The 8849-nt window shown below is 42.4% G+C and overlaps 1 long non-coding RNA gene across 1 annotated transcript in view; it reads left to right on the top strand.

The window, feature by feature from the left end:
* The first annotated feature begins 863 nt into the window (after positions 1-863).
* Positions 864-8849, top strand: part of LOC130125554 (uncharacterized) — a 31779-nt gene continuing 23793 nt past the window's right edge. The window contains exons 1-2 of the long non-coding RNA XR_008811454.1: positions 864-1022; positions 1172-1271. This is a non-coding gene — a long non-coding RNA (uncharacterized LOC130125554). The remainder of the gene's footprint in view (positions 1023-1171; positions 1272-8849) is intronic.

The raw sequence follows: 8849 nt of genomic DNA, 5'->3' as shown, positions 1-8849 counted from the left end.
TTCAAGCCTTACAGCAACTGGTGTTGTCATACTGATGGTCATATAAACTGATTCAGCTTTCTTTGACAGTCTTACCACAGCTTGGACCCCCAGCACCCCCGTTCTGTCACAGCTTTCATATTACTCGTGCTCTGAGCTGCACCCATATTTCTACCTGTCACGCCGAGCGCTCACCTCTTAGCTGCAGCTGTTGTGTATGTGATGTGTACTGTACCAAGTCATACTCCTTGTATGGGGTGATCATACTTGGCCATTAAAAAATGACAACAAAAAAAGAAGAAAAAGTCGAGTCTGGTGTAGAGGATTTGTGTCCTGTGCCAGAATTTTTTCATTGAATTTCATAAAATTTCATTAAAACCCACAAACACTTGAAAGGATAAATGGTTTGAAACGCTGTTCTGTGATGAGAACTGACTATTGTTTTCATCTGGTGTTCGAAACTCTTCAAGTAGACAACCATTTAACGACTGTTCCATTTGTAATTACTGAACAGGAAACATGGACATGTCGTGTTGTGTTGTTGGTTTTTGAAGTCGGACACAAATCAGTAGTCCAATTTAACTTTTCATGTCCAATAACCTTGAACATGGTGTAATAAAACATTCAGGGCCAATGTTTTTTTGCAAATGACTAATATTGTATTATTTATACTATGGTAGTACGTAAGGGCACATGTGGGTATTTGTCATTTCATGTGATTAGAGTGACAAGGAAGAGTGGCAATTAGCACAAGGCCATATAACCAGGACATGACATCAGTAGAAGATAAACTTGTTCATGCCCAACAGTATGATAAGTGACATTCCATCATGTAAGTGTAACCCTTATTACGCAGGAAACAGTAGCAGCAGTAGCAGCAGCATATCAAGACTGTCAGAGGGGGATGACTGAAGACATCCTAACGTCATCCTTGTGTTGATAGAGAGGCTCGTGCTCCGCCAACATGTCCTGATCAACAAGGACCCTGATTAACAGCAGGACATTGACTGACGCCAGTAGACTGTTCTCTAGATTTGTTAATGGTATGAAGACAGGAAGGCTTTTGTCTGAATTTCAGTCACTCTGCAGACCTGACTCAGACTTTGTTGATACGTTAATAAAAGTCTTATTTTGAAGGATCCTCGTCTCATTAACTTTTTTTGCAATGTCTCTGTATCACTGGCCACCACAGAGAATAATTGGCGTCACGAACAGGATTGGATAAAGCAAGCTGCCTCGACGCAGGGTGGGCCCCGGCTCTGGACTCCTCACAGAAAAGTGGCCACTAAAAGGTAAGCGATATTTTGCTTTATCATAGATATTTCTGTGAGGAGATCAGTGCTGGGATGCCCATTATCTGTGCCGGTAAGAGCTGTTTTCAAAAGCTTACCAAATTTAACGAACAAATTAAAGAGACAAGAGTCCTTCTGTGTGGGGGGTTAACATGTGTAGAAAGTGAAGCGTCTATCTTAGGAAAAGATAGGGACGGGGCATGGGACAGTATTTTGTGTAACAGTATATAAGGGATATACAGTATCGTTTGCAAAATACAGTGTCTCAGGGCACGGTACAGTATCAAGGAACGGTAAGAAACGTGTCCACCAAGACCTAGCTCTGGGGAGTTAGGCGCCTGTTTAGGGAAACGGGGACAGGTACAGTATAGTATCGGGGTGTAATAGTACATCCGGATACAGTATCTGAATCCTCCAGCCTGAAGGATAATAAGCTTGTAGATAAAAGCCTGGGCCTGGTTGAGCCCTAAACCAGTCCGCAGTCTTGTAAAACCAACGGAGGGGCCGAGCCGCACTCCAGGTAGACTCTCGCTGAGGGACGTGTGACCTACGACACATAATAGGGGAGAGCGCCTATGGACGCCCCTTCTGAAGGCTGGAGAGAAACAGGGGAAAGGCGACAAGGTTATCCGAGCCAGCCCGATAAGCCTGTATGACCCACAGGAACTCCGGGACGGAGCCGGCGCCTGACCTCTAAAAGGAAAAAAATAATCTCTCCACAAGACTGTAGGACCTATGAGTCAGGTCCGCTATAGATAAGAAACTAGTATAAACGATAACACACTAGAATAAACGATAACAGGAGAGGAGGAAACAAAAATAAACAAACAGACAAGATTAGGGGTAGAAACTCTTTGGAGTCTTTGTGATTGTGTTCTGTGTAATAATGTGGAGGAGAGTGCAAGTTAAGATGGAAGAGTGAAACAGACACAAGGCATTACAGGAGAATAGATAGCTGAGGGGTAAATTGAAGGAAATAATAGAAAAAATTGTTGATAAAAACAAAAGGATTTAGAGACCATTTCTGGAAAGAGCAGTTTTATTCTGATGTGGGATCCTAAGTGATGAAAATAAGAGATCGCTGTTACAGAATCTTACTATATTAGGAGGGATAGCTCAATTTGAACAAGAGTGGCCAAAACTCCCGTGGAGTGCATTATTAGATTATTTGTGGAAGCCCCATAAGGACAGGACCTGTATTAGAGAAAATTATAACAACAGGGTGTGGCTTGTTGACGGGAGATTTAACTGGAGAAGTCTTCTCCTTCCTAAAACAACCAGAAATTGGCTATGAAGCACAAATAGGGGTGACTGGAGCATTATGGGTAAATCTAGTTGTGACAATTACAGTAGAAACACGAACAGTTAATTGACTAAGATCTGAAGGCAGAATTTGCACATTAAGGAGTGCCTGCTGTAACAGTGAAACGAATAAGAGCTTTATTCAAGATAGAAAACAGAGGAGACGATACAGTGAGACGTGAGAGCCCCAAACAAGGGACAATGGCAACCCCTCCAACAGCAGAAAGCATACTGCTGACGCAACACCCGCTGCTGCAGGATAAGATTAAAGATGTAAACAAGAGACGGCATCAAAGAACAAGCGGCTCTGCCACTCAGTGGCCAGAGAAAGGCACTTTTGATCTAAGCATGTGTGAGGAAATGGAGACGCTGATAAAAAACCATAAACCAAAAGAAAAATCTCAGAAGAGAAAACATAAAAAAAACAAGAAGAATTAGAAATAACAAAAATGTATAGGGAACAAGGGGGAAAAGTATGTAACAAATACAGGGGATTACTGGGAAAAAAGGAAGATCAGGTGTCTCCACCACCATACAGTTCCCAGATGATGTTAACCGGGGGCACAAACTAAGACATTTACATTTAAAGAAGAGGCCATTGAGGAAGAGAATAATGAGGAACCATTCCTTTGGTCAGGACAAAGCAGTCAGAAAGATACCGTAAGTAGACAGAAAGATACCGTAAGTAGACAGAAAGATACCATAAGTAGTCAGAAAGATACCGTAAGTAGGCAAAAAGATACCGTAAGTAGGCAGAATGATACCATAAGTAGGCAGAAAGATACCGTAAGTAGACAGAAAGATACCATAAGTAGACAGAAAGATACCATAAGTAGACAGAAAGATACCGTAAGTAGGCAGAAAGATACCATAAGTAGACAGAAAGATACCGTAAGTAGACAGAAAGATACCGTAAGTAGACAGAAAGATACCGTAAGTAGACAGAAATATACCATAAGTAGACAGAAAGATACCGTAAGTAGACAGAAAGATACCATAAGTAGACAGAAAGATACCGTAAGTAGACAGAAAGATACCGTAAGTAGACAGAAAGATACCGTAAGTAGGCAGAAAGATACCGTAAGTAGACAGAAAGATACCGTAAGTAGACAGAAAGATACCATAAGTAGACAGAAAGATACCGTAAGTAGGCAGAAAGATACCATAAGTAGACAGAAAGATACCGTAAGTAGACAGAAAGATACCGTAAGTAGACAGAAAGATACCATAAGTAGACAGAAAGATACCATAAGTAGACAGAAAGATACCGTAAGTAGACAGAAAGATACCATAAGTAGACAGAAAGATACCGTAAGTAGACGGAAAGATACCATAAGTAGACAGAAAGATACCATAAGTAGACAGAAAGATACTGTAAGTAGTCAGAAAGATACCGTAAGTAGGCAGAAAGATACCGTAAGTAGGCAGAAAGATACCATAAGTAGGCCGAAAGATACAGTAAGAAGCAAAAGTCAGCAAAAGAGGGCATATGCTGAAGTAAGAAAGGACCTGAGAAGAGCAGAGAGAAAATGGGGGGAGAGAGATGAGAGCAGTGAGGCAGCTGAAGGCTGTCTAGATATGGAGGAGTGTTACCGACAGGAAATAAAAAGGCTGGAGGAGGAGTTGTGAATGCAACAGGAGTATGTTATGAGGGAAGCAGAGGAGATAGCAGAACAACTAAAGCAGATGAGGTTCAGAGAGAAAGGGACTCCCTATAGGGTGAAAAGCAGCTGCACTGCTGGGACCCTGACCGGAACATTTACACTCACCCCAGAGGAGGGGAGGGGGAGTGCGGGTGGAGTGGGGACTGGACCCCTCTGCCTGGAGTCTTCATTCTCCCAAGGGGGGGGGGGGGGTGACATTATGGCTCCTATATTGGTAAAAGGGAGAGTCATGCAGTACACTCCATGGACATTAATGGACATGAGTGGTCTTATTAACAAGCTCCCTGACCTGCATGAGGGAGCAGGAAAATGGATACAAGCCTTGCAACATCATCCAATGGTCACATATCAACAACCTCCCTATCCAAGAGAAGGATACCAAGGGTGGTGGGTTAGAGAACACCCAGGACCATCCCGAGGAAGGAGGCCGGGAAGAAAACCCAACAATGGACCGAGGGCCTGCTGGGGATGCGGACAGATGGGACATCTGAGAAACAAATGCCCCAGACAACCATGGGCACAAGCACCACAGCAGGACATGAGACCCCCCTCGGGACCTGTCAGTGTTTGGCAGGGCCCCAACCAGGGGTACTAGGGATGCCTAGAGGATTTAATGGGGGGGAAATCAGCTGCCCATGATCTGAAGGGGAGCTGATAGCGAACCAATGCTGCAGGTTCAAACTGAAGGCAAAAATACACCAATGATGACAGATACAGGGGCCGCTTACACCTGTGTCTCATGATCCTATGCTGTTCATCTCCCCCGGTCTGGACAATTTGTCGAGACAGTTGGATTATCGGGTAAAGTGCAGCTGATTCCCACCAAAGAACCTGTATCCCTAGCTGTGAATAATCAAGAAATACACATCCCTACATTAATATCCGATAGCACTCCAGTCACTCTATTAGGGAGAGACGCATCGTGCAAGTTAGGATGTAGAATCTCATGCACATCAGACGGGAATTTACATAAGCAACAAAGCCTTGCAGATGCCAGTGCTAGGAACAGGCAGCACAGCAACTGTATTTTGGTTAGGACAGATGCAGCAGGACGTGCAGGAAGTAGTAAACAAATGGCTACCCTTTATTCGGCACAGATACCACAGGCAGTCGCCCCCTCTCTGGACTACCATTGCACCCTGCAATACCATCAACAAAGCAATGAAAGGCTTAATGACAAATGGATAAAAGAGCAACCACCTAATGTGCAGATTAATACTGCAGCCATAATAATTGGGAAACAAGGTGCAGCTATACAAATTGAAACAAATCCGTATCTCGAAACCCAATTCAAAGTGCCCCATGCTACTCCTCATTTGTCATTATTGATAAATCCGGACTATGAGTCAAAACCCTTGGGATCAATGGTGTTGGAGGCACAGTCCAAGAAATGGGAGTAAACAGAAAATCCCAATATCTGGCATAGCTTAGATAAAAACTTCATCAAGGTAATGATCTCCATGTCGGCAAGTAAGAAGACTGATGGTTCACCCATACAGCATCATGAGCAAGTTATAGCACTGATAGAGGCGATGATACAGCCAAAACAAATAGCAATTACAAAATGCAAAGGGCACAAAAAAGACAAATCTAAAGAAACAGTTGGAAACAATGCTGCAGACGAGGCCGCCAAAAAGGGCTGCAACCTCATCAGTCACAGCACAATTAGCATTAACAGCAGAAATAACAACAGAAATCACAGAAAATGATATTGCTGATATCCAAGCGGCGGCATCAAATGCGGAACGGTTGCTATGGCAACAAAGGGGGGCTTCCCAAGACTCACAGGGCATACGGAGAAATCATGAAGGTCTCCTGGTTGCAACAGTTGACCTACTCTCCCTATAGGCTAGCAGCAAGTCCTCAAAAAGGGCTTTAGTTTTCGAGATACCCCTACCCGAGTTAGAACAAAACACAACCATGTTTTTTCATATCCCATATGTGTCCCATTAATGAAATGGATGGTTGTGGAACTTTATGTTTGTGGGAAATAAGTTTTTTGGGCTATTCTTTAGACCTACCCTAATACCCGAAAAAGAGCCAAATTAGTCCAGTCCGGATAGGGGTGAGGTGACAAAAAAGCCCATAATTTCATAATGCTCACTCAGAATTTCCTCACATTTGCTGTGGTATGAAGTAGGTATCTGCCCAACATAACCAGAGAGTAATTTTTATATTTATACATAAATAAATACCGATATAAGCTCATATAAACATAGCTTTAACTTAAATTGCATGTTTATGGATAGGACAAGAGCACTCCTTAACCTTTCTCTTATTCACTGGGAAAACATAGATTCCCATGGGATATACTGGTACTGGTTGGCCTCAGGTGCTACTGAACTAAAACCAAATGGTTGTGTGGGCATATATTTTGTTTTTTATTGCAAACAAGGTGAATTAAGACCTACTACTTCTCTGGAACCAAACAAATTAGATGATTACAAAATGCCCATATTTGGAGAGGGAAAGGCCGGGTGCTGTAGGCTACACCAAACAGTCAGGATGTGAGCAACCCAATAAAGCTTAACTAAATTACAAACATAAAGATCTAAGGTGTAGGTAGAATAACTTTTATTGAAATAATCCATTTAAATCAGAACCAAGAACAAGAACATACCATACAAAAATAGAACAGATAAAATAAAGTGTGTGTGTGTGTGAATGAGTGTGGAGCAAATGCTACTTCTGCAGCCTGATGCGGCCCCTAAAGTATCTCCCCAGTGCCTCAGTCCGGCGGCCCCTAGCTGATATTCTCCGTGTCCTAGGCTGACGTCCACACATGGTTGTGTTTTGTTCTAACTCGGGTAGGGGTACCTCAAACTCTTGAGGGCCCCTCCTGCTAGACTAATAGTAATTTTGGATGCGCATGGTATTGACCACTGTGCAAGGGGGGAGGTACTAAGAAAAATAGCACAAATGGGATTCTGGTCACCAAAATTAAAACACAGGTAGATGCAGTACCTTTATCTATAACTGTGAGGGCGTGAGCTAGTCTTCGTTAATATTCATGAGCTGAACTTTGATTGACACGTACAGCAAGGGTGGGCGGGGTTTCATAGTTTGAGGATTTGATCTGATTGGCTGTATGTAAATAAGTGTGATTACAGGAAAAAAAGATGGCTGATAGAAGCTGAACTAGGGGACTCTTAAATGGAGGAAAAAAACTGGATTGTACCTTTAATACTTGAGCAGTTGTTACCTTGAATACCTTGCATAGTTGACATGCCATTGGTGTGTGTGTGTGTGTGTGTGTGTGAGAGAGAGAGAATTAATTAATTGTAAAGCATTCTGAGTGGCTGTTGCAGCTAGAAAAGCGCTATATAAAATGCAACTTGATTGATTGGTTGATTGGTTGACTGTAAAACTCATTCTGTTGGAATAAATTGTGTCAAAGGATGAGACATTGCTTGCTGTAATGATGGACTCCATATTTGTACCAATGTTAGTGAAAAAGGCATTGTGGGAACAGGCCAGGTGCAGACAAAGCTGATGCGACGGTAGTGCACCTGCGCCAGTAGAGCCTTACACATCTGCAAACATCCGTTTTTTAATATTATAAGGCCAGATATCAGAAAGTGTGCGTGGTTTGAGTTGGTGTTAGATAATACTGGATAATTAGACATGGTTACAAAATGTTGCTCTGAAAATTAAGACCAACAACCTGGACATTAAAAAAAAAAAACTGGTCCACTCTTGAAGAATTTAAAACGGTTATTATGAACCTTGAGGATGATGACACCAGACCGGTGTCAATAAAATAATAAACCAAAGAACACCTCGTTCAAATCACAACCCTCGATGAGTGTTAGCGGTTTGAGATGAAAGAAAAGTTCAGTTCCTGGTCCTTGAGTGTGTGTGTTGGTCCAAGAGTTCAGTTACTCATCTGTGAGTGTATTGAATATACTTCAACCATGACTATTTCTACCCTGGTAGAGGAAATAGGCTGGTGTGTATGGGTTCTTATCTGGTGTCTGGATGAATGAGTCAGGCTTGTCAGACGTTTGCTGGGACAGATCCTACGGTAGGCCACCGCCTCTATGATGGTCCACAGTCTCACTGGGCTGGGCTCGCCGTCACAATCTTCCAAATTCTATCTGGTAGTAAAAAAAAAACACAATCTACACAAATAGTGCAGAACAGTAAGCATTTCATTCTACGTCTGTTTCTAACGTGAGATCTCATTAATTTCTTTTCATTCAGAACATCTTACAATATGCTTTCCATTAACATGTATATGAATTGCCATATCATTACTTAATCACTACACATACATATAATTCTGTTACACAAAATCAGTGCAGTCACAGTGTAGCCTCAATACAAACCATTTAAGTGCGCTGACCACTTCAACCGAAAGGCTTTAACGTCAACAGGATAAGTGCCACGCATCTTTAATGCTACACAGTTCCCCAATGCTTCACTGACTAAGCTAACGCTTAGCACTAGCTAACTCCTGGCATGAGCTATACAGTGTTTCTCAACCGGGGGTCCGCGGACCCCTAGTGGTCCGTGGTGTAATTGCAAGGGGTCCATGAAAATAAAATATCTTTAAAAAAAAGATCCTATGACATTTATAGAAATAGGATTATTTTACTCAAGTGTGACTGAG

This window comes from Lampris incognitus, chromosome 1, assembly GCF_029633865.1.
Source record: "Lampris incognitus isolate fLamInc1 chromosome 1, fLamInc1.hap2, whole genome shotgun sequence".
In the NCBI taxonomy this organism is placed as follows: Eukaryota; Metazoa; Chordata; class Actinopteri; order Lampriformes; family Lampridae; genus Lampris; species Lampris incognitus.
This window is presented reverse-complemented; position numbering and strand designations above follow the sequence as displayed.